Below are 25,274 nucleotides of genomic sequence, written 5' to 3'. Positions count from 1 at the left end.
TCGTAATGTTTACTTTATTACAAAATAATACAGGTTATAAATTATAATAGGTGCGGTCGGATTGATATTTTTTTAAATAAAAAAATTGTTTTAAAAAAAATACAAAATATATTGACGCATGTATTTATTTTTTGCACTCTATTATAATTGTAATTATTCATTACAAATAATCAAAATAGAACCAACCAATAGAATAAACCAGCCAGAACAAAGTTAGGCCCTGGTAGGGTAGGTAGGCAGGTACAGCAATGTGAGACGAACACTGGCTTATTTATACCAATAATAATGTATTATAAACATTATTAAGTTTACAACAAAAATACATAATACATATTAGCTAATGTGAAAACGAATCAACCAATCATCCCACAACAATGAAATGTGCACACAAATATTCATCCAAATCGGTTCATGTGATTAGGAGGAGTGACTGCAGCGCCATCTTCCGGGCCCAATTGTGTTTTCAGATCACCCAGGAACTCAATTTAATATACTTACACAAAATTTTTCGAAATGAAAACTCACATTACTATGTAAATATGAATATAAACCTGTTTTAGTACTAAGCAATTTCCCGCACAGGTGTAGTAAGTATAAATGAAATAAATATCAACATCAAATTCTTTATACAACATACTTATCTACCACCTTCTAAGAAATGTAATTCTTGAAATTATTTCGTATTTTTTTAATATAATACTACTCCAATGAGCTCCTGTTCCATATTATGTCCGCCATACTTCCACTAAGTTCACCATAATTTTTTATTTCTTTGCACTTTGTTGCTTTTTGCTAAAAATGGAATCATGCGATAAAACCAGTAGAACGTTGATAACATACATTTTTGACTGAATAAAGGTACTTACGAAGGAGTGGGTTCACATTGTGAACAATCAGTGGTTTTATTTTCCTTCTGGATTCCGGATTTCTGAAAAGATTATCTATGCTATAAATGAAAAAAATCTTACACATTCGTTATGTACTTAAAACAGGGGTACATATCAAACATCGTCTATAATACAATTATCATCAAATTTAAAATAAAACCAACTTACTTCATTAATTTGTTCCAATTGTAAGCATTCTTTTTCCTCCAACCTTTATGTTTCTTCTTCTTATTTTCTTTATTGTCCCCATTTGTCTCATCATGTCTTATTGTGTTGTCACCCTTTGTTACGATTGCGCGAGCGACACAAGTTCCCCGTGTGACGGCCGTAGCGGGAATGACTCGCGCAGCGATCGGGGTAGGAAGGTACAGGGCGGCTCTCGCTATATTGGCTGGTCGCGCGCTAATTTCAAGTATTTCTTGTTTATTTCAAAACCATCGCATATTTCAAAATTCTAAATCGGTAGACGTATAGGTTGTATATTTTATAGTTAATATCCAAAAAGTCGTAACTTTACGTTTGTTATTTTGAAGATGCCAGAGATTTAAAAAAAATAACAATGACAACTTTGTATTTTTTTTCTATCGAGAAAATATCATGGAATCATGTTTCTAAAACGGTAGACGTATTGTGTTACTATTGAACTTTCTTGTCAAGAATTTTCATCACGACAACTTTAATAATATAAAAATTATGAAGGTTTAATAAGGGCCGTAAATGTTAGAAAAATTAATTCATCACCTTAATTGTTTTCACAAAAGATTCCTCATAAATTAAACTGCCTGCCTGGGACTGCCGCGGTAAAGCTATTGCATGCTATGCCTTCAAGCCATACCTCCGTGCCCGTCGTGCGTGAGGTTTTTTCGTTACGGAATTTCTGGATTCGGTCCCCGCGCTCAAGGCCCACGATAGCTATGCAATATCTTAAAAATTTTCAACAGTGTAAGAGAAAATGTTTAATACATTTCTTCTTTTTTATAACCTTCGGCTATTCAGATATAGATAGGTAATTATATTTTATCAATGAATCTCGAAATCTCTCTCAAACACATTTCAATACTGAATCAGCTCTCGATAGCGTATGACGAAACTAAATTATACATTGCGAAATCGCAAGCAAAGTCAATAAAACTGATCTATAAATACCATTAATAATAAATACTTAATATTATTTAAAAAGGATATTTTCAAATATAAGTACAGATGAATTTCAACTTATTAAAAAAACTAACTAGCTCTCACTTCAAACAAGCTCACATTATATATTTTTTAAATTACGATAGACACAATTTTATCAGGAATAAAAATAGTTGCTACCTAGGTACGTGCAAAATGGCATCATTGATAAATTTAAATAAAGGTTATCATAAATACATTTAAATTGCAACATTTTGGACAATAGAAGAGAATCCTACTAATATTATAAAGGCGAAAGTTTGTATGGATGTTTGTTACTCTTTCACGTAAAAACTACAGAATGGATTTGAATGAAACTTTACCACAATATAGCTTATACATCAGAATAACACATAGGACAGGTTTTATCCCGGAAATCCCACGGGAACGGGAACTATGCGGGTTTTCCTTTGAAAACGCGGGCGAAGCCGCGGGCGGAAATCTAGTATAGAACAATAATTTTCGAATTTAAAGATTTTTTTGTTGAATATTTTTTAGAAATACCTGGCTCTAGTATCTACCTAAATCTTAGATTCTATCCTTATAGGACGTAGCTATAATCTCACAAGAGAAGTATTTTCGTTAAAAACTATGATAGTTCAGGATCCATCGCCCATTTTTGCACTTGATTACTATCAAGCTAATTTTCCGTGAGTAGCTTTATTTTAATGAGACGCCCAATAATTTCTTGTACGAAACTCTCGATTGTGGTAGCTTACCTACAGAGGTAACAAGGATAATTTTTTTTGATTTGATGGTTCTCAAATATTTATTAAGCAATTTGTAATACAATAATATGTCTGTTGAATTATATAAATATTAACTAAGTGAAAACAAAATGATGACCTCGTTATCGATACACATTGGAAAGAGGGGACTCTTTGATCAGAGCATCGATTTTGTAGGAAAAATATTTTTTCGAATAATTTAGATAATTATCTTGAGATTGAACAAAAAAAATTCAGTGAGTAATAAATATTTGAGAACCATCAAATCAAAACATTTTATCCTTGTAACCTCTGTAAGCTACAACAATCGAGGGTCGAACAAGAAATTATTGGACGTCTCATCAAAATAAAGCTACTCACGGAAAATTAGCTTGATAGTTTAATCAAGTGCAAAAATGGGCGATGGATCCTGAACTATGACGATAAAATTCTCACAGAGGAAGTCAGAATCTAAACCTATTATATTTAATTTTACAAGAAACTTACTCTGCAACAAAAAAATAAAGAAAAAGTATTTAAAATGTAGGATAATACCCTATGAGAAATTATTTTACATTTAAAAAATAATTATGCCTATTTAAATTTAATTAACATAATACTGTAACAAGGGCCATTTTAATCCACAACCCTGAATGGCAACTAATGAGAAAGAAACTACAATTACAAGAAATTAATTTCCAAGAAAACTCAACAGTTCTAGAAACTCGAGTGTAAAACTTATTGTTATTATGAAAAATGAATGCTATTGCTAATGCGACGAATACACTACGTAGCTTTTAAAACTAAAAGTAACTAAATATTTGGTCTCTATGTATAAGTATTATTCTGTAGCAGTAATTTCTGTCTCAAAGTATCTTTGGCACTAAATTAATTACATAACAATATTATGTACATAAAATATACAGATTTAATAAATTGAATCATTCAAAACGTGCTTATCATTGTATTATTCATCACGGGTCTTTTCCCCCTATTGCTTGGTAAATTCATGGGATTACGTATGTGAAATATAAGATACACATTGACCTATTCAATTATGTACTAATTACACCCCACGGAATTATGTTATGTAATGACGTAGCCTACTTTTACCTAGGGAAGTGAATAAATAATCGATTATTACTTTAATCGATTATTTTTTTTCCATTGTCGATTTTTTATAATCGATTTTATTAATGGTAAACATCGATTTTTAATAAATCGATTATAAGAATTACACATTTTAAATCGATTTTTGTAAATAGTGCTATCTGTGTGATGGATGACAAAATATGACACTAAAGTTGACAGACTAAAAATATTCATGAAATTTAATGGCAATTAAATTATTATAAAAAAAAATTAATTCAAAAATTTCACATGTGAAAATTAATAAAAATTAGGTACAAATGAAAATTTTTAGAAGCATTTTTTACTGTAATTGATTTGTGATTAAAATGGAGAATGACCACGGGTGGTATCGGTAAAATTTTAGTTGTGCCACGTATTCGTGATATTGTTAATTCCTATTTGTATTTATAATGATCATATTTATCACTATTAAGTCGTAATTATACCGAATAAATAGAAATAAAAGTAAAAGTTTTTGTTTTGACACATATTACATATATCTATCTCTCTTGCAAGCGTCCTGCGTCATCTGTCATTGTGTTTGACGCATTGTTCGACGTTATTTATTTTGAAATAATGTTTATTACGATTTACTTTTCACATTTATCTTGTAAATTAAAATATTATCTATGTAATAAATGTAAAACTTAACGTTCATCGTTAGTTTAAACTCGATAAAGTATTTTTTTAAAGTGTTGAATAACACTATTGTTTTATTTATATTGTCGCGAACTGCGGCTTATTTACATAAAAACTTTAATCGTTTCTAAACGTACTAACATCAAGCTTTAAATTGAGCTATATTTCATCTTGACACAATAAGTTTGATTGCGATACCAAGTGCCATAGTAACCAATCTCCTTTAAAATTAACTTCAGATAAACTTCAGTATTATGAAAAAATGGGTAAGTAAGTTTACTGAACAAGTCGATAAAAAAATCAGCGCCATCTGTATATACTAATATAAGTAATTAGTTGTGATCTTTTTTGTTTTTATTTTTATCTGTGATTTTTATCTTTGAAGTTTTGAAGTGTCAATTGTCAAAATAATTGTCGTTAATGGTCGTTAACCATAAAAATCAAAAAATGTCTTCCACTACTAAAACATATAGTTGCTGGCGAAATTATTTTGAGATAAATAAAGATAATGCTACTGCCCAATGTAGATATTGTCCAAAAACACTTAAAACCTGTAGTAACACTACAAACTTGAAACAGCATATGGAACGGAAACATTCCGCTGTTTTACAAGCTGACAAGGTAACACTAATCATTCAATGTAAAATTATTATTTATTCGTTATTAAAGCCCTTACGACAGCAAATTATAAAATTCAGATAATGAGTTAAATTAATATGTTCTAGTTGCAAACATTTAACCTAAATTAAATTAAAATTTTATTTTCTTTTTCTTACTCTACAATAGCTAGTTACGCATCCACCCCAACCCTCGGTATTAGGTTGAGCAATAGCCTTCCGCTGGCCTCAGCAAAGACCACCGGAGAGTTCTTGCAATTTAGCATAAGCGTTGCAGTTATTGAAAAACATTTATTTCGCAATAAGGTATCGATTGTATCATTGCATGTAATTCTGGCATTAACATTTGTGACTCCAAATCGTCCACTTGTTATAGTTAATAATTAAATAAGTTTAATTTTAATTTTATTTTATTTTTTTAAAAAAGTCAAATCGCTCCCGCAAAGTTTAACTGGCGCAGCCGGTAGGATAGCCATATAAGGTCTGCATGTCTAGAGGTCTTCAAAATTAGCCCTAGAACATTGCTATAAAGGCCGTGCTATCCTGAAAGAACCGAAAAATAAATTTGTTAAACGACCACGACGAGGAATAATGGGATCGACGATCGGTTGGTGAGTAAAACTTTTTGCCATCCTTTCTGATATATTCCTATATCCTTTTCACGAGAGTGTAATTTTGACTTTTAACTATTTTTAACTGTTATTTTGGGATTGAACGTCTCGCATTATAACGGATCTGGTTTTAATATGAAATTCTATTAAATCAGTAATTAGTTAGTTATACGTAAGAAATATCGTATTTAATTCTAAGAATTGTCTTGCATAAAACTCTGCACAGACTAATTAACTATAGAGTGTAACTTAATTAAAAGTTTTAAATTAGAAAATTAAATGATTTTTGCATAAAGAAATATTAATATTAATTGATTTAATTGATCTCAAAATCGATCGTAATTCAATTAATGATTTTTATATTTTATATGTGATTTTATAACTTATTTCAAGTTTTAATTTTTATAGTAATTGATAACATATATTTCTTTTATTGTGCTATATTTTAAGAATTTTTATTACTTATATTGTGTTTTAAATTGATTTCTGTGTGTGTGATTTTTATAATTCGAAATTATTGTAATTGGTTAAAGACTTCAGAACTTTAATTACTCTGTACTTATTTAACATGGAAAGCGTAAACGTAGTAACAATTCCGAGTGATATGTTAAAGCTTATTCCTCTTTTTGGTGGAGACAAAAGAATTTTGAATCTATTCTTTCGAAAATGTGAATATATAATTAATAAATTTAGAGGGCATGAAGAGCAGAATATTTACGTTTTACATGCAATAACTAGTAGATTAATAGGCGATGCCGCCGCGTTATTATCCGAGCGCGAAGATATTAACACTTGGCCCGCGCTAAAAGAATTGCTGGAACAACATTTTGGTGATCCGCGAACTGAGGATTGCATAAAAATCTCTCTAGAGTCCTGTAAAATAAAATCCGGGGAAAGTTATCTTGAATTTTGTAATAGGATACAGAATATTAGATCGTTACTAATATCGAAGGTTAATTTATCGGTAGATACGGAAATTAAACGCGCGAAAATTGCGATTTATAATCATACAGCCCTGAACGTTTTCTTGTACAATTTGCCCGAAAGCATGGTGCGAATTGTTAGACTAAAATCGCCTAATACATTAGAACAGGCCCTAGAAATTGTGTTAGAAGAAGTTAATTTTCACGAACAATATCAGTCGCGCAATCGTACCCATAATAATACAACGGTACCCCAATTTTTACAAAATCCTCAACAAAGATTTAATTTTGGGACACCAAATGTACCTCAAAAATTTGGTTTTAAATTCACACCCCAACAACCGTTTAATAAAAATTCACAATTTGGTTATAAGCCACCGTTTAATAAAAACCCACAGTTCGGGTATAGGCCTTCATTCAATCAAAATCCACAATTTGGTTATAGACCAACATTAAATCAAAATCCACAATTTGGTTATAGGCCAACATTTAATCAAAACCCACAATTTGGTTATAGGCCTCCTGAAACTTTTAGTATGACGCCACAGAATTTCGGTCAAAGACCTCCTCAAAATAACCGCTTTGAGTCTACTGACGTTTCCATGAGGACGGCACCCCCTCGACCACAAAATATAACTCAGCCAGGTTTTAGAGTGAATGAAACCGACTTACATAATGATAATTATTACTATGGCTATAATCCTTACGACTATACGAATAATTATTATGGCTGTAATCCTTACGATACGAATTACGAATATGACGCGAATGAGATTTATACACCCACTGACGATACTCAAGACGTTAATGTGCTTCCGTCTGATGAAGAAAATTTTCAAACGAAAGCCTCTATAAAGAAAAAATCATAGAATTAAATTGCAATTCAAATCTGAAATTTCCACACATTTATATTCCTGAAACTAATTCCAAATTTATGATTGAAACTGGGAAGCAAAATTTTAATGCGGACGCTTTATCTAGAATTAGAGTTAACGCTACGCATTCCGATAATGAAAACGAATCTATGGTTGTTAATATAGGCGATAGAGACAATAGGCCAAGAACGCGTAACGACTCTAGTACAATTACTATATCAGAACGCGATTCTAGTGAAACGATATCTATTCCCGACTCTGAAACTCTATCGGCGCCAAGTTCTCCTAGAACATGTGACTACCCAGTCAGGTCACCATCTGTAACGTCAAAATCGGATACAGTTCATTCAGCTAATATAGTAGAATCGTCCGGTATACCTATATTACATGAAGCAATAGATACGAAACCAAATCAAATTTTAGTATATACGTGGTTTAAGAACGAAATGCAAGTTCACGACCTTTCACGTGAAAAGCAAAAGGTTTTAGAAGTATTCTTGCCTACTAATAACCCAGATCTAGTAAAACAATTTTTAAAAGAGTATATTAAACCGAAAGTTAAGTATTTCATTTATTTCGAAGATGATGAACATCGCAAACAGTTCACTAGCATTATCATAGAATTATTTAGAAAGGATACAGTATTGTTATTTGAATGTACGGAGCGTGTAGTTTTTATAGAAGATGAGAAGGAACAAAAGGCTATTATAATAAAACACCATCAAGGCAAAACGTGTCACCGCGGTATTAAAGAGACTCTAGCGAGTATACGTAGGAATTATTTTTGGCACAATATGCAGGAAACTATTTCAGCCCTTATTAATGCTTGTGAAACGTGTTCTAAAATGAAATATGATCGTAATCCCTTTAAACCCATTTTACAGTTAACTCAAACACAAGACGCGCCTTTCCAAGAAATATTTATTGATATTTTTCAGATAGAAGGAAATTATTACTTAACAATTATCGACGCATTTAGTAAGTTAGGTCAAGCCATTCCAATAGATAATAGATCAACGGCAGAGGTAGTGCGTGCACTCATGAAGTATTTTTCGTTTTACGGCACTCCTAGAAAGATTAGTTCAGATCCCGGTAGTGAATTTAACAACGAGCTAATGAAAGAATTTTTGAATTTACATAAAATTGAGCTTCATATCGGTTCACCTAATAATCCTAATTCAATGGGATTAATTGAGCGTTTACATTCGACCATTAGCGAAATTTATAGATGTGCGAAATATGAAGAGAAATGTACGGATGCAGCATCAGTAATGATGTATTCAATTATTGCCTATAATAGTTCAATTCATTCAGTTACGGGCTTAACCCCTTTTGAAGTAGTATTTGGTCACACGGATTCAGGTAGCTTATTTAACACAGATTTCGAGAAGCATTATGTACAGCAATTGGTTAAGGACCATGCAAAACGTTTAAAGGTTCTATATAAACATTTAGCAGAGAAAACGATCGAAACTAAGCAAAAGGTAAAGGATAGGAGAGGTGGTGAAGATCAAATCAGTCTCCCTTCAGGAAAAATTATATTTGCGAAAGACGTTAATAAGCGAAAAAGCAAGGATAAGCCGCGATTCCATAAAGCTAAGGTTATAGGACAAGGTTCAAGGAACGTTATACCGATAGAGATTGGTAAAAGGAAGACTAAGGTCCCTATTATAAATGTAAAACGCCCTCCGCAGGTGGTGTTGGCTGATAGTGATGAGGTCCGCGCTGGCCCTTCAACTACAAACTCTTCAACATAACCCGGGAATTTATCCTGTGAAAGAAGGGCAAGCATATCTCCAAACAGACTATTGGACTATAATTAAGGTTTTAAATTTAGATAAGATAAATGATGACTTAAATTTTATTATAAGCAAATACAGTGAATTCGATAGTTTAATTAATAAGAATATTTCATACTTACACGATTTTCAAGTGGCAAAATATCACGCTGAATATATTCGTGACATAACGGTTCAGAAATACGAACAGTTAGTTCCACACAAACGCGTCAAGAGAGGTATCCTCAACCCTCTGGGTTCCTTAATTAAAATTATAACGGGAAATTTAGACTATAGTGACGCAATTAGATACGATAAACTTACAGCTAAACTTGAAAACGATCAGACTATCATTAGAAATAAAATTACCTTAATATCTAAAATGCTCGATAGTTTTATCAATTCTACTGAAGTCTTAAATCAAAATTCTAATATATTAGATAAGCGTTTAAAAATTGTAGAATCTATGATTAAGGAATTAGCATCTAAGGATAATCATTGGGTTTATACTACTTATGTTGTAAGCCTTTTAAATTTATTTGTTAGTAATTTTCGTTCTATTTTTATAAAATTAGGAGAAATAGAGACTGCTCTAGCATTTAGTAAAGTATCCATATTACATCAAAGTATTATTAATTCTACTGAACTGTTGCAACATTTAATTCTTATATCTCAAACTCAAAATTTAGTGTTTAAAGCGAGTGAGGCAAATTTAGTAAAACTAGAAGAAACTATTAATGTTAAATCGTATATTAAACAAAACCAGATTACGTTCATAATGGAGGTTCCAATTACAGATAATTATACTTATAACTATTACAAATTATACTCTATACCTATGTACCGTGAATCCGATAGTAATACCGTTTCCATTTTTCCTAAATATCCTTACCTGTTGGCAAAGGGGATGAAATACTTACCGGTCGTAAAACCGTGCCGATCGCTCGCTGCTGGAGAACAATTTCTATGCGATGAACAAAATCAAACGCCATATCCTGAAACTACTTGCATAGAACAACTGCTTAAATTTGAAGGAAACCCAATGCACTGCGAACAACAGCTAATCAATATAGAGAATGTAGGAATTCAAAGAATCACACCTATAAGTTGGATACTTTTCTCAAAATACAGAAATACTCTGACTCAAATTTGCAATGATGATGTCAGCAAATATCCTGTCGTGGGCACATATATAATGACCATCGACGAACCATGTAGCATCGAGATCCAGAATATAACGATTCGCCCTCACCAAGTAATCACTGAGAATGATCCTGTAGAACCAACAAAAATTATAGTTTTGCCGCAATTACCTGTGAATAGAACTCCAATATTATCCAGTACACGTGTACTCAATATGCGAGGCATCAACTTGGACGAAGTTAAATATATGTCAACGATATTAAAGCAATCAGTGTTCAGTGATAGTGAAATGGTTAACAGTGAAAGAAATTTTAGATTCAGTGCTACTTTAAGCTATACGTCTCTATTTTTAATCTTTGTACTTGTAATTCTATTTTTACTTTACTTACTTCGTTATAAGATATTAAATGTAACATGTCTGCGAAATCATCGGATAGTTATTAAAAATGAACAAACCGATAATTTCGCACTTAAGGAGGGAGGAGTTACGCATCCACCCCAACCCTCGGTATTAGGTTGAGCAATAGCCTTCCGCTGGCCTCAGCAAAGACCACCGGAGAGTTCTTGCAATTTAGCATAAGCGTTGCAGTTATTGAAAAACATTTATTTCGCAATAAGGTATCGATTGTATCATTGCATGTAATTCTGGCATTAACATTTGTGACTCCAAATCGTCCACTTGTTATAGTTAATAATTAAATAAGTTTAATTTTAATTTTATTTTATTTTTTTAAAAAAGTCAAATCGCTCCCGCAAAGTTTAACTAGCTTGTCTTTTTAAAGATTAACAACGCATTTGTTATTATAATATTCTTTATTTGATTCTGAAATCGAGAATGCATATTATTATAAATATATTTTTTAGCTATCACTCATTTTTTAAACATTGATATAGACAGTAATTTTTATGCAATAATGAAAAAATTTTTATTTAATTTAATTTTTATTTTTATTACTACAGAATTCACGTGAAGTTGCTATTCAGGATACTAGCAACTTGGAAAATAACAATTCACGAGTGCAGCAAATTCCATCAATAACTTTCTCAACAGAAAGTGAAGCTTTATTTTCAACGCCAAAACGAGCTGAATCGAGTATTGGAGCTGCTTTTTCGAGAGTTTCAGCATACGCTCCAAATGGCGATAAAAATAAACAAATAACTCAAACTATCGCAGAAATGATTTGTCGGGACAGTCTTCCTTACAGTATGGTAGAAGGAACAGGATTCAAAAAGTTAATGAAGACTGTGGTTCCTTTGTACACGGTTCCATGTCGAAAAACAATCACAGATCTCATCGACACTAAGTATGAAGAAAAGAAAGCCATCATCAAACAAAAATTAAGATCTATTAAGAATGTCTGTCTCACAATAGATGAATGGAAAGACATGCAGTTAAGAAGTTTTTTAGGTGTGACAGTGCACTTCGTAGAAAACTATGAAATGAAATCTATGAGCATCGCATGTGAACCGCTGCATGAGAACCATACCGGAGACTACTTATCGGAGATGATTCTCAAAGTATGTGAAGATTGGGATTTGCCTAATGACAAAATTGTAAGTGTCACTACTGATAATGGCAGTAACATAGTTAAGGCTATTGAAATTAGTTTTGGTCGGGCAAAACATATTCGATGTGTAGCACATACACTTAATTTAGTAGTTGAAAATTCAGTGAACTGTACTGAAGTGAAAGTATTTTTAGATAAAGCTCGAAAAATCGTGACTTGGTTTCACCAAAGCGGCGTCGGCGCTGAAGAGCTGCGACAGTTGCAAATACAACAAAAAGTTCCCGAAGGAAAATTGAAGCATTTAATTGGAGACGTATCCACCAGGTGGAATTCACAATTATTTATGATCGAACGTTTTGTAATAATGAGTAGTGCAATAGGAACTATTTTATTAAAACATCCAAATGCACCCCAAATGCTTCAAGCCAACGAAATTGTTGTGCTCAAAGAAGTAGAAAAAGTTTTAAGACCTTTTCACAATGTGACTGAAGAAATGAGCGCCGAAAAATATGTGACAGCCAGTAAAGCCATACCTATTATCAAGTGTTTGAGAACTGTATTAGATGCAACAACGGTAAATAGTAATTTGGCTATTCAATTAAAATTTACACTGCAAACGGAATTGATCAAAAGATTTGAAAACATTCAAAAGGTTCACCTTTTCTCTGTCGCAACGTTTTTGGATCCTAGATTTAAAAAAATTTACTTAGATGAGCCGTTATCCTTGTCAAAAACCATTAATTACACTAACCGATGTTTGAGTTTGAACATCAGAAATGATGTTCTAGCGGTGACCAATTCTGAATCGTCTGTTTCATCAGAAGTGACTGTCAACAGACAAGATATATGGCAGGTACACCATGAAAAAATAATGGAAGCAAACATGTCAACAACCAAAAATACAGAACTGGACTTATATATTGCGGCACCATTATCTAATCTTAATGTAGACCCACTCAATGTATGGAAAAGTTCTGAAGGAACTTTTCCAAAGTTAACAGATTTGGCTCTGAAACACCTCTCAGTGATGGCCACTTCTGCACCAGCTGAAAGGTTGTTTTCTAAGGCTGGGAATATTGTGAGGAAAACTCGAAATCGTATTTTAGGAAAGCGATTACCAAAATTATTATTGTTAAACTCTTTAACAGAAGACTTATGGCAATAATTTATTGAAGTTTTTTTTTTTATATATTTTGATTCAAACTTCGAAGAAAGTTATGTTTTCGTTTTTTATGTTGATATTGAACAGTTATCGTTTTATTTACTACTTAAACTAATCGGTTTATTTTACTTCAATTCTAGTCAAATCTTAAGTGACACTAAACATTTGTGGCTATTATTTATTTTAGTTTTTTTATTATTGAAGCTCAAAGATTGGAATAAGCTTTTTTTTATTTTTAACTAATATTTAACAATTGTCGTTTTATTTACTACTTAAACTAATCGGTTTATTTTTATTTTACCACGATTATAGTCAAATGTTAAGTAATACTAAGAATTTGTGGCAATTATTTATTTTAGGTTTATTATTTAAACTAAAAGTTTATAGTATTTTTTAGTTTTAAGACTAAACAAGATTTTGTTTAATTTATTATTAATATTTACCAGCTAATTTCATTATTAATTTAGTCAAATGTTAAACTACGTACCTACTGATCATTTGTGATAATAACAATTAATATTCGTTTTTAGGGTTCCGTAGCCAAAATGGCAAAAACGGAACCCTTATAGTTTCGTCATGTCCGTCTGTCCGTCTGTCCGTCTGTCACAGCCGATTTACTCGGAAACTATAAGTACTACAGTGATGAAATTTGATGGGAATATGTGTTGTATGAACCGCTACAAAAATATGACACTAAATAGTAAAAAAAAGAATTGGGGGTGGGGCCCCCCATACATGTAACTGAGGGATGAAATTTTTTTTTTCGATGTACATACCCGTGTGGGGTATCAATGGAAAGGTCTTTTAAAATGATATAAAGTTTTCTAAAAAACATTTTTCTTAAAGTGAACGGTTTTTGAGATATCAGCTCTCAAAGTCGTAAAAAGTATGTCCCCCCCCCTCTATTTTTATAACTACGGGGTATAAAATTCTAAAAAAAATAGAGGTGATGCATGCTAATTAACTCTTTCAACGATTTTTGGTTTGATCAAAGTATCTCTTATAGTTTTTGAGATAGGTTGATTTAACTGTAATTTATTATATTTGCTGCTACGGAACCCTTTGTGCGCGAGCCCGACTCGCACTTGGCCGGTTTTATTTTTCATTGTCTAAACTTACATTTAATGTAAGTTTAGACAATGAATATTGCAAGTGATGTGCTTTGTATTTTAGTTTTGAGACTAAAAAATTGTTACATTTTTTACTCTTATTGTTAAATACTTTTTTTACTGTATTAAGGTTATTAAGAGTATTAAAAGTTTGTATGAGAAGATTCGAATCTGATTTAATCCCTTAGCCCCCGGAATCACAGACACAATAGAAAATCTAATGTGACCACCGAGCGGCCCAATGAGAATTGGGCCGCTCGGTGGTCAATGGGTTAATATTTAATAAAATCTGAGAATAGCTCATTTGGCTATTTTTTGATACTTATTATATTGAATAATTTTTACTTGAATTAAATTTAAATTAAATATATTTATTAACCGACTTCAAAAAAAAGGAGGAGGTTATCAATTCGGCCGGTATGTTTTTTTTTTTTTTTTATGTATGTACACCGATTACTCCGTGGTTTCTGAACCGATTTACGTGATTCTTTTTTTGTTCGATGCGGGATGGTGTCGAATTGGTCCCATAAAAATTTTATTCGGATAGGCCCAGTAGTTTTTATTTTATGAGCATTTTTGTCTGTATTTGTAAATGTTGCAAGTGCAAGTTTGAAGTCGGTTGTTTTTAACGCAGTTATTGACTTGTGATATATTTACACTAATAAGGTAAAAGCCCCAATACCGGACCATGTACCAGTACCGGAACACTCCATATATTTGTATATCTATATTCACAAATATATACAAATGCATGGAGTGTTCCGGTACTGGTACATGGTCCAGTATTGGGGCTTTTATCTTACATCGAATAGGTTTTTTCGCATAAAAAGTCGAGGTGAAAAAAAAATCGATTATTTTTTTTTTTAATCGATTTTTCACAAATCGATTTATTTCTAAACAAAAAAAATCGATTATTGAGTAATCGATTTTTCTGAATCGAGGTCACATCCCTACTTTTACCATAGGTCTTTCAACTATGTTCATCCTAAAATCCTGTGGTTTACCGACTTTATAATACAAAGCAAAAAGGTTACTAGAACATTTAATGGGAGAAGTTAACTCATTAATTTTAATGAGATTAAATTAACATTAGCAATTACTAAACTATCACATACTACTGTAATCTATTACACTTTTTTGTGCTATAGTTAATATCGAGATACATTTTCCTAAACGCCATTCCAAATAAGCCATCGATCATATTTCTTGGAGATTTATCAACTAACACGTTTAATACTTTCCGACTAGGCTATTCCCAATAAAACTTGGTGAAAATACTATAATCAAATTATGAAATAAATACTATAATAGACTTTCAACGACGCGTTCAGAGATCAAGGAGAGTGGCCTATAAACAAGGTTGCGGCTGATAACCCGCAGGACACTGTCCCTGCTGGTAGGGTTGCCACACCTGTGTTTAATTAGTTATTACAATGTAAGTATCTCGCTTGTGAATCATAAAAGTTATCGGCAAAGTGATGATGTTTTGATGAAAAGCTATGAAAACGATTATCCGAATGAAAATATTCAATTAAATTTATATTTGTACGTCCCTTTCTTACATCAAAACGCTTTTATGTACGTTTGCAACATTTGCGCTATTATAAGTACATATAACTATAGCTTACTTATAATAGCCACAAAAAAAGAAGTTGTGCATGGAAAAGCCCATAAAAATTCAATTCAATTTATTTTATAAATGGCAGTGCTGCGTTGCCACAATTTTGCCAATGTCACGTTGTGGATAGTTTTACATCCCATAGCAATCAAGTAATTTTGACACAATAGTAACCGATATGTCATGTCAGTGTGACATCTAACATTTAGATATACTTAAGTTTTTTTTTCCGTTCTCAGATATATAACCATTTTATCCACATAATAATATATTACATGGGTTACTTGTAAAACACCAGCAACCTTGCAGGACGAGATAGATCAGATAGATAACATCATAAGTAACAACATTATTGTTCTAAGACTTTTGATAATTTGTTAGATTTTATTTTCATACAAAAATAAATATTCATTTAATTTTCCGTTTGAATATTATAAACTCTACGTGCATCCCAAAAATAACGTAAACAAGAAGCGAAAGAGAGGGGGAAGGGGGCGTCGCGTCTTCCTTTCGATAATGAATAGAACATAGACTTAAAAATGTTAGGAGAGTACAATAAAAGCTTAAAAATCATTTAAAAATAATTTATTGCGTTATGCCCATAGTCGTAGAACAAATGTTGTTATTTATGATATAAGCTATCCTGTCCTGCGAGTTCGTGGGTGTTTTACAAGTAGCCCTGTATAAACTCCTACAAATTTATCAGCTTATGTGAAAGTAAATCAATTTACAGCGGTGGCAGCCCTACAGGCGACAGTTTTACAGCTCTGTTTACCGCGGCGCACGCGAAGTGTGGTCAAGTAAATCGATTTCCTTTAATACGATAAGATTCAACCCTACAGTGTACGACTATGAACTTATGCGATCATAATACATAATTATCATGCTTACATCATGTTTAATTTTATAATTATAGGCTCGTTAATTTCTAGAAATAGAAAATTCACGGAATTAATCAGTCCTATTTAGTACTTCCATAAAAATAAATCTAACTACATACGGCATGGTCTTATATTTGAATACAAGCTGTGCCCCGCGGTTTCACCCGCATTGCCAAACTCCTGTTATGTTAGGGTTGATGATATATAGCCTTCCTCGATAAATGGGCTATCTAACACTGAAATAATTTTTCAAATCGGCACAGTAAGTAGTTCCTGAGATTAACGCGTTCAAACAAACAAAGTCTTCAGCTTTATAATATTAAGTATAGATTGATAAGCAAACATGATCACATGCATAAAACTGGAACCGAGTTGCAGAGCAAGTACCTACCTACATTAAATATAAAACCTACTTTTTTCTTGTACACGATAGTAGGTTAAGATATTTTACAGTTATTCTGTATGTTATATGAACTAAGGTAGTATTCTTTAATTATTATTTTTAGTATCCTGACTTTACATTAATAACCTAGCGTTTATAAACCAATAACATAACTACCAAATGGATAGACATGTTATAACCAATATTTTTAAAATAATATTGTAGTAAAAAAAAGCAACAGCCGTATAAAAGCCGCGTTCTTCACTCTCACGCATAAAGCGCGTCGCACACGGTGAAGATACTATAATATATTACAGTATCTTAAGGGGGCGCATAAAGCAAAATAACCAATCTTCTATTAGATGATACGTGTAATATGCAAGACCAAATCTAAAAAATAAAATATGTATCAAACTAGATGATATGTTCAACGATTCTGTTTAATCAAAAACATAAAATATGGTCCGGGAGCCAGCAGCAGATTTTATGACCAAGTTCCTCTCAAGCGGTAATTAGTAAAATACATCAAAGTATAGTATTATGAAGCCTCGTGAACGTCAGCTGGAGCTCGGTTGGGGGGAAGAGCAGTTGTAGCCTCCCGTATCAGCTGACGGTTTTTCCACCAAGATACAGCCAGCTGACATATATATTTATCCACAGTTACATATAAGCTATCATCAGGTAAATTTTTGTTTGAGAGGAAATAACGGAAAATAAATTTTTCTTTAAATTTAACTTTCATGTTCGAGACACCAGCTGACGTATAATACACCATGTTGTAACCAGCTGACTATTTTTTTTCGTTGAGATATTGGGTTAGCTACAATTTGACAAATTTTTAGCTGAGAGGAAATGAATGAATGAATGTATTTTTTTTCCATGTGCGTGGGAGGCTACAACCGCTCACCCCCCCAACCGAGCGCCAGCTGACGTTCACGAGGCTTTATAATACTATACTCTCATGCGTCTGACGAATTATCTCTTGAGAGGAAATAGTTAACCAAATTTGCACCTGGCTCCCTAACCAATATTAAAATTTACTCGATAAAAAAAAAATCACCAAGTTAGCTCTAATTTTCACACTTTTACGTTTTCTACTTGACATGGTAATACTTATTATGATTTTTTTTTCATAAACAATTATATTAAAACATTTGCAAGATATTTGTCAGAGCATTTTGTGTAATTACTTTTAGTTTTGGTTTTATCTGCGATAAACCACTTTTATCGTGACAAAATCAAACGTTTATCTCGAGAAAAAAAGAGCGCCAAAAGTGGTTTATCGCAGATAAAACCAAAACTAAAAGTAATTACACAAAATGCTCTGACAAATATCTTGCAAATGTTTGAATATAATTGTTTATGAAAAAAAAATCATAATAAGTATTACCATGTCAAGTAGAAAACGTAAAAGTGTGAAAATTAGAGCTAAGTTGGTGATTTTCTTTTTATCGAGTCAATTTTAATATTTTATGTTTTTGATTAAACAGAATCGTTGAACATATCATCTAGTTTGATATATATTTTATTTTTTAGATTTGGTCTTGCATATTACACGTATCATCTAATAGAAGATTGGTTATTTTGCTTTATGCGCCCCCTTAAGGTATCCGGTATCAGCGTTACAAATGACCAGAAATTTTGTGGGTCATTTGTAACAGGATGGCGGTTCTACAGGGGTCTTAGTACGCAATGACAAAAAGAAAAATGATGGTCAGAACGCTGATACCTTAAGATACTGTAATATAAAATATTACAGTATCTTAAGATAAAATATTATAGTATCTTCACCGTGTGTGACGCGCTTAAAACAGATTGACATCTCGCTCGCCTATCTACACGAATCGGGCAACTGCCTGACCATTATAACATAGAGTAAGGCTATAATATTATCAATACATATTATAATAAAATTCTAGAAAAGTGGTCTGTACAATGAAAATATGTAAAAAATCTATACTAATATTATAAAGCTGAAGAGTTTGTTTGATTGATCTTTTTTTTGTTTGTTTGTTTGAACGCGCTAATCTCGGCAACTACTGGACCGATTGGAAAAATTCTTTCGGTGTTAGATAGCCCATTTATCGGGGAAGGCTATAGGCTATATATCATCACGCTAAGACCAAAAGGAGCTGAGCAATGCGGGTGAAACCGCGGGGAACAGCTAGTATTATACAGGGTGTAATCGTTAAGTGTGCACAGGCGATTATTCCGTAACTATTACAGATATCAAAAAACTTTAAACTGATATCGAAAGTACTTAACCTAATGAGTAAAATGGCCATAATAAATTTTTAAAAATAATACGAGAAATATCTAAAAAATTAACTTTAAACCCTCCCATACATTTAGTATGAGATATGAATATCCCATGTACATGGGTTGATCCAAAAGTAATGATAATCAATATTAAACAAGGTCATTACAGTTAAAATACTTATGTATTTCTCTAGATAGTCTTCTAACTAGATAATATACTTCGATATTTTTTTTCCTAACTTATAAAAAAAAAACTTTGACTTCATCTACAAAAACCCCTCAAAATCGGCCATCACTTCGCTGTCGTCTTAAAATTTCTTGTATCGACAGTGTTTCTTGTGCCGAGGTAAGAGATAGAATTAACTAGGAGCTAGATCTTACAAATAGGGTGGGTGTTCAAGCATTTTCAATGCCGATTTTTGATTGGCAGCCATCGCAACTGACGCTTTGTGATCTGGTGCGTTGTCTTGGTGAACCAACATTCAAGACCGAAGTTTGCCATGTCTCTTTTTCTTACTAACCTACCCGCAATCTTTTAATTTGGTCTGTGTAGTAAGAGCCCTGTGTAGTAGTGGCTACCTTCTTAAAATATTCCACATTTCTTCAGCGTCCCAAAAAACTACGGCTTTAATCTATCCCACTAATTTTCACTTTGAAAATCTTCACCGTCACTTTGGAAGCTCGCATACAGGCCATTGATTGTTTCTTGGTTTCAGCATAAACATGGTGAACCCAGGTAACGCCCATGGTCACAAATCGTGACAAAAAATTATCCTGATCTCATTAAAAATTTAGAAATTCACCCTCTAAATGTCGAATCGTTGTTTCTTCTTTTCGTCGGGAAACATTCTGGCTCGCACTGTTCACATTAAAATTAATGTTAATACTTGGAAACGTGGCCTGTAGATATAATTTTTTTGTGATAACTTAGTGATTACATGAGCAAGCATAAAACATTTATTTTATATTTTTATGTGCACAGAAAATACCCAATTATCATTACTTTTGGATCAACCTATACATTTAATATGAAAGATTTTAGCTTTTTTTTTGTTTTTTTGGTTTTCTGCTTTAATTACTTCGCAAATTTGGAGGGAAGTTCATTTAGAAACTGTAAATAGAGCTCCTCATTGTATTGCACAATGAGGACGTCACTTCGAAAATCTACTATGAATACAAAATGTATGGGAAATAAATTGTATGGGAGCGTTTAATGTAACATTTTTGGTTATTTCTCGTTTTATTTTTAAAAATTTATTATGGCCATTTTACTCATTAGGTTAAGTACTTTCGATATCAGTTTAAAGTTTTTTGATATCTGCAATAGTTACGGAATAATCGCTTGTGCACACTTAACGATTACACCCTGTATATCACGCTAAGATCAATAGGTCGGAGCAATGCAGATAAAGCCGTGGGCCACAGCAAGTAACTTTATATTATTCATATAATAATTGTTATCATCATGATCAAGATCAGATTAAAATATGCAAAAGATAAATTAGAAAGAGAACGATATATTCCTTGACATTTTAAATAATTACGAACGTTTATTTAAAAAATAAGGTATCTTAAAACCAGACTTATTTAATTAGTGTAGAATTTCACAAAGATCCTTTGAAAGATAATTTGATAAAGTACTAGCTGTGCCGCGCGGTTTCACCCGCATTACTCCGCTCCTGTTGGTCTTAGCATGATGATATATATAGCCTATATTACTCGTGGATAATGTAGCTAGCTTTCGAATGGTGAAAGAATTTTTAAAATCGGTCCAGTAGTTTATGAGCCTATTCATTACAATCAAACAAAGTTATCCTCTTTATAATATAAGTGTAGATAAAATATACAAAAACATTTATTTTGGATATGTATGTAGAAACATTTTATAAGGGTCAATGTGGGTATTTGTGAACAGGGGTTATTGGAAACAACTCCACTTACACTTTTAATACCTATTTTAAACAACTCTACTTTACAACTGTAAATAATACGTCATTTTTAAACAACTTCAAAAAAAAGGAGGAGGTTATCAATTCGGCCGGTATATTTTATTATCTTCTTCTTCTCTTATATATAAAAATGAATCGCAAAATGTGTTGGTAAGCGCATAACTCGAGAACGGCTGAACCGATTTCGATAATTCTTTTTTTATTATATTCCTCGAAGTACGAGGATGGTTCTTATGTAGAGAAAACGTAAACATGTACCACGGGCGAAGCCGGGGCGGACCGCTAGTATTAAATAAAAATAACTACGTTAAAAACAACCGACTTCAAAAACGGAAAAGAAAAAAAAATAAAAAATATTTGAAATTATTAATTACTTATTATTTAGATGTGCTATTTACTAAACAGGTTTGATGTCAGTGCACGGGCTTACTACTAAGTGATTAGTGCTTGGCACCAACTTCAACTTATGTTATTTTTATATAGATACAATTCGGGTTTTCAAACATTTGGAAATTCATATGGCTTTTAGTTAGTTTTTTACAATCACCCCTGTTCATAATTACCCACTCTGACTAACTGCATTATATTATTATCATGACACATAAAAATAGAAAAGCACACTTCACTTCATTTTATCACAGCTTCACTCATGCAAAAAACTTTATTAAAAACGATCCAGCCGTTTAGGCAACCATTGACAATCACAAACAGAAGAAATATTTCATATAAAGATAATATACTTTCCCAAATTGTACGCCAACTAAAATTTATTAAATAGTAATTGCATAAAATGACTATGGTGTTTAAAAATACTTTCTGATGATATTTTCTGTTTCCATTGAAAGTGATAAACTGGTACAAGAACATTAATTTTATCCTGCATTGCACAAAGCCAGGTCGAGCGACTAGCTACTAAATTTTTTTATTATATTCTTTTAAACAATTAATAAATATACCATAACCAATTACTTAAACAATAGATAAGAGTTGTTTATCAGCACAGGTTCAACATACATACAAATATTTGATAATTAAATATAATTGTGGCGATAGTAAACATTATGCTTTAAATAATATCAATGAGTTGTAGATTTCTATGAGGAGAACAGTGATATATTTTTTCCTCGTTTTTTACAACACTAGCTGTGCCCTGCGGTTTGACCCGCAGTGCTCCGCTCCTGTTGGTTTAAGCGTGATGATATATAGCCTACAGCCTTCCTCGATAATTGGGCTATCTAACATGGAAATAATTTTTAAAATCGACCAGTAGTTATTTCCTGAGATTAGCGCGTTCAAACAATCAGGCAAACTCTTCAGCCTTATAATATTATTAAGTATAGATTGTTAATGCATTGTTCTATAAAATAGGTGCGCTTGAACTATTTAAAAAAGCACACACAGAGGCAGATTATATTATATCAAGTACAAAATAACAAAATGTATATGTTTAGAAATTAAGGACTTTTTAACCGTGAGACCCCCCCGTCTCACTGTGACCACACTCGCTGTAAAGTGTTTGAAACATCTGGAATATAATATAATGAATAAATCGCGTTTAAAATCCGTTAAAAAGTCTTTAATTTCTAAATGTATAATACTCGCGTAAAATCAAACACTAGAAAATAAAATGTATATATATGAATAACTAATTTAGGATAACACTTGTTAAGAAAAATCAAAATTATAGTTACAGATTTAAGGAATGCATTTCTTATTATTTGTACATAATTGCCATATTTCCAAGCAATGCAATAGCCAAATCAAGCCAAATATATTAATAGCGTGAATAGTAGTGATATATAGATTATATTATTATCAAAATGCAAATAGTTTTCAGGTAATAAATATTAATTAGCATGTACAATTGAATGTTAATAAAAATTTGTTTTTCTCAAACTGTTTCACTGAGTAATTAGACCTTGAAATTTTAATTACTTATTGAATAATTTCTTATTATCCTGTATTCATGTTGTTTGCTAATTTAATAATAATGATTAAGCCCAAGAAAACATATTTATTACATTTTACATATTGAATAAACCGATCAAAAAAATCAACAATAATTAACATAATATTAATTTTTAATTAATACAACCTATGTTGTGAATATAACAAAAATAGAATACATAATATTATTTATAGTTATATCAACGTATAACTTTAATTGGTTACCTAACAGTTCTTTATTCAATTTTCTTGATCTAAAGAAGGTAAGCAGAAAAAATAAATACGCCTTGTGCATTATGAAATATCGTTCCGCAGCACTTCACACGAATTTTATTGGGCGAAACTCACAAGTACACAAATTATAAAGCAAGTTTATTCGGTTTCTGCGTACATAAACAATGCTAAACTTACTTGATGGAGCAATAGTCTTCTTGCTAATTTATATTAAAAAGCGATCCCTCCAACACTTGATTGCACTTTAAATCACACAATACAACAACACACTAACTTCTTTTCTTATTTAACATAATGAAACTTAAATTAAAAATAAGAAACAAAAGGAAACTTGTTTCTTTCGTAAAATTCGAGTTCAGGCAGCGGTTTCTTCTGCAACAGTTGAAAGAGGGTTTATTCCTCTGAGAGTTGAAAAACAAAAACGAATAAGGAATTGAAGTTGACACAATACTATGTCAGTTTGACAACTGACGTTACGGTTGCCATTTAACTCAGAGACGTTCCGCTGGAAAATTTTAGTCCGTTTAAATTGGTTTCGCTACTGTGTTTCGCTACAAATAATAATTGTTGTATTATATTTTTTTAAAGTTGTTTAACATAATATATTTAAACATATTTTACGGTTATTTTGACAAACTCATAAGTATTCACAACAGCAACAAATAGTAACTACAACAGCATCTAAAAATATTTGTGTTTAAAACTTAGATCATTAAGTAATGGATAACACTCGCAGGCGTTTCCCCTTTTGCCGAGGTATAAGATTATTCGAATCGAAAAATCTTATGCTTTCATAAAAACTACTTGCGTAATCGATTACAAACACTCTGCGTATTCGTAAAACCACAGCGTAAAACATTGAAAGGACGTCTGCGAGTGCTCCGCTAAAAATGCCGTTTTGCACTGTCAAGTCTTGCAGAAGCAATTCAAACATGTCGAATATTAAAAAAGATGGAATAACCTTTAATTTGTGTATATTTTTTTATTTTTTTAACGTACATTTCTAATTAAATGCAATTTCTAATAATCGTCGATGTATCGTTTAGCGATATGATCAAGACAAATAATCGAGTCATGTTTAGAGAGAGAGAGAGAGACGAGACTATCATGGAAAGAAAATATACAAATTTAATCTTTATTAACTAAGAGATAGAGTTGAATTTAAAACGCGATAATGAACCGCATTCCTTACGAGACTATCTTTTAAAGAAATACAAATTTAATCTTTATGATATAAGTTATAAAGTTGAATTTAGAACGCGATATTGAACCGCACTCCAACGAGACAACTTGGAATGAAATACAAATTTAATCTTTATGAACTTAGGGATAGAGTTGAATTTAAAAACTCGTCGCTTAAAAGGTCGTAAATTTTTACGACTTTCGTGACACAAATTATTTTTGTGAATGTGTGATTGTGTTTCAATAGTGTGAGTTACCCTCCCCGCACCAAAATCAGCAGAAAGTTTAGTTAGAACATTTGCCAGCGTACTACATCCATTACTTAATGATCTAAAGTAAAAAAAGTTTAAAAAAGGAACTAACCTGTGGAACTAACGATACAACTTTTTTCTAATTACAAACGTAATCTTATAGCTAATAATTGTAATGTAAATTGAGCAATTTTAAGGTGTTCGCAGAGTGTGGTGAATAAAAAAAGTATATTTTCGATAATCTACCTCCATGTTCTACCTATTGTTATACCTCCACGAATTAATTGTCTAAACTTAAATTTAAT

General features: G+C 31.9%; 1 protein-coding gene and 1 long non-coding RNA gene across 2 annotated transcripts in view; both read right to left on the bottom strand.

The window, feature by feature from the left end:
• LOC149897870 (dual serine/threonine and tyrosine protein kinase-like) overlaps positions 1 to 23,917 on the bottom strand; it is a 48,839-nt gene extending 24,922 nt beyond the window's left edge. The window contains exon 1 of the mRNA XM_090115692.1: positions 23,714 to 23,917. The gene's annotated coding sequence lies outside the window, so the exon portion shown is untranslated. The remainder of the gene's footprint in view (positions 1 to 23,713) is intronic.
• On the bottom strand, positions 739 to 2,277 carry LOC149897871 (uncharacterized). Its single transcript, XR_016458108.1, has 4 exons — positions 2,262 to 2,277; positions 1,056 to 1,227; positions 867 to 928; positions 739 to 792 (listed from the first exon to the last, which is right to left on the bottom strand). It is a non-coding gene; the product is annotated as an uncharacterized LOC149897871 (long non-coding RNA).
• Positions 23,918 to 25,274: the final 1,357 nt, after the last annotated feature.

The sequence above is a fragment of the Colias eurytheme genome, chromosome 24 (assembly GCF_061535395.1).
Source record: "Colias eurytheme isolate Ceu_HAF_F1 chromosome 24, ilColEury1 Martin Lab GWU primary, whole genome shotgun sequence".
In the NCBI taxonomy this organism is placed as follows: Eukaryota; Metazoa; Arthropoda; class Insecta; order Lepidoptera; family Pieridae; genus Colias; species Colias eurytheme.
Note: the sequence above shows the minus strand (reverse complement) of the source record. Positions and strands in the feature narration are given on the sequence as shown.